Source organism: Haematobia irritans, chromosome 4, assembly GCF_050003625.1.
Source record: "Haematobia irritans isolate KBUSLIRL chromosome 4, ASM5000362v1, whole genome shotgun sequence".
NCBI lineage: Eukaryota > Metazoa > Arthropoda > Insecta > Diptera > Muscidae > Haematobia > Haematobia irritans.
Window position 1 is genome coordinate 162,722,485 of NC_134400.1, and position 2,226 is coordinate 162,724,710.

General features: G+C 35.8%; 1 pseudogene; it reads right to left on the reverse strand.

The window, feature by feature from the left end:
- Window positions 1-1,158: 1,158 nt before the first annotated feature.
- On the reverse strand, window positions 1,159-1,962 carry LOC142235850 (protein disulfide-isomerase A6 homolog; annotated as a pseudogene).
- Between the last annotated feature and the right edge of the window lie 264 nt (window positions 1,963-2,226).

Here is a 2,226-nt window from a genome sequence, read left to right on the forward strand (position 1 = left end):
CATATATGAGTGAAGACTGTGGTGAGCAGTGTTGCCAACTCCTCAAGGCCAAAAAGCACAAAAAAAATATAAATTCTAACATACCACCTTCCACCACAAAATCGAAAATTAAATGCTCTACTAAATAAATAAATAAAAAAAAAAAAAAAAGATGTATTAAGATCGAGTTTAGCCGCTAAAATAGTCATTTTAGCAAACTTTGTGAAAATTTGCTTTTGGTTATTCCCCATCAAGTTATAATAAAATTTGCAGCAAATATGCATAATTTTATGCCCATTTTTACTGAAATAGTTTTCACTTTAGCGGCAAAACTCAAACTTAGTACTCACCATTATGAACCGCTATTCAAGTATACACCTTGATCAGTTTTAATGCTTTCGTCCAATTCATTTTGATCAGTGATGTTTTTCACCTTTCAAAATATTAATATATGGAAGGAGTCTATTGCTTATTTCAGTTGTGCGTGCTTTTGTGAATTTAATACAAACGTTTTTAATGACATCTTTACCAAATTCAAAAATTCGACACTCATCGCTCGACTTTCCTACAGAATACCCTAAATAATAATATTAATTAAAAAATAATCAATACCAACTTCCTAACAATCAAATTCTATATTTGGCAATAAATTTCAGTTTCTTCGGCTCTTGACAGTCTAATCAAAATTTTTGTATCAATTAAACTTAATACTGTTCAAAATAAAAAAAAGCACCAAAAGCACTAAATGAAAATGCCAGAAAGCACCAAGTTGGTGCTTTTTTTGAAAAGGCACCAAAAAGGCAATTTGGTGCTTTTTAGAAATCAAAAAGCACTAAATTTGGTGCTAAAAGCACCAAATTGGCAACACTGGTGGTGAGCTAGTGGAATATGGTTTGGACCTACCCGAGAAAGTGAACATTTTCTTTAAGTGTCGCATGCACTTTCGACTAAGACGTCTCAACGAAAGATTAAAAATTCTAAAAGCAAAACCAAGATTATTAAAAAACAAAAAATTACTAAAAATTAATTTATAATCTATATTATGCTAACCATACCCCAATATAATTATTATTTAAGATCGCATTTATTTATTCAAAAGTTGTGACACAGCAATAAGCCGCAGGATCTACAGTAAGGCACTGAATTTGTCCAAATGTGTTAACATCAAATCCATAACTGTTAAGTTAAATCTTCTTCTGGTTTTCCTTCAAAGGCATCATCAAATGAGAATTCATCGATAACCTCTACCAATTCTGGGCGGCTATATTTGCCACTTGTTTGTCTAATGTCTATGTGACAATGTCCACCATGGTACTCTTGGGCATCGGATGAGCTCTTCTTGCCCGCGGGGAAGTATTTAATTGTGCGATAGCCTCTTACACCATATTCAGCAGCCTTGCTTTGATGAACCGTAGCATCTAAGGCACCCAGTTTAACTTTACCATTTAGTTCTGTTGCAGCTCTAGCCCATTCAGGGGCCAAATTTTTGCAATGACCGCACCAAGGGACGAAAAATTCAACCAACCATTCGTCTTCAGATTGCAAAACCAATTTATCAAAGTTATCGTCTTTCAATTCAATGACGTCATCTTTGCCACTATCTCCACCAGAGGAGCTACCACTAGCACAGCCACCTCCAAAAACGGCCAAAGCCGCCTCGGCAGTAGCTTTTGCCGTACGTTGTCCATTGTAATCCGTGGACGAGCGTTTATTAGCACCAAATATCTTGATTGTAGGGAAACCACGTACACCAAACTCGTATTGACCACCCAAAGATTTGTGCTCATCAGCATCCACAGCTCCTACTTCGATGACACCCTTCAAAGATTCTCCCAATTTTTATTTATATTTTATTCTGGGGCTAGACTCTGATAATGGCCACACCAGTTTGCATAGAACAACCCAAATGGCATCATCTTGAACCACAAGCTGATCAAAATTGGAGGGAGTTAGTTCAACAACAGCCTCACTGGGCGAAAACATGTCCCAAATAGTGGGCATCACTGGATACAATTCCAAAAATATTGCACGCAGTTGTGAGTGATTTCATTCACAATGTATTTCCATACCAATAAGAAACATTTCTCATGAGTAACACAAAATCAAAATAAACATTTTTGTATTTGTTTACTTTTTACTGACATTTAGTTTGACGTTATGATGAGCTGCTTTTATGTTTTTATACCCACCACCATAGAATGGTGACGGGGGTATAATAAGTTTGTTATTCCGTTTGTAACACATCGA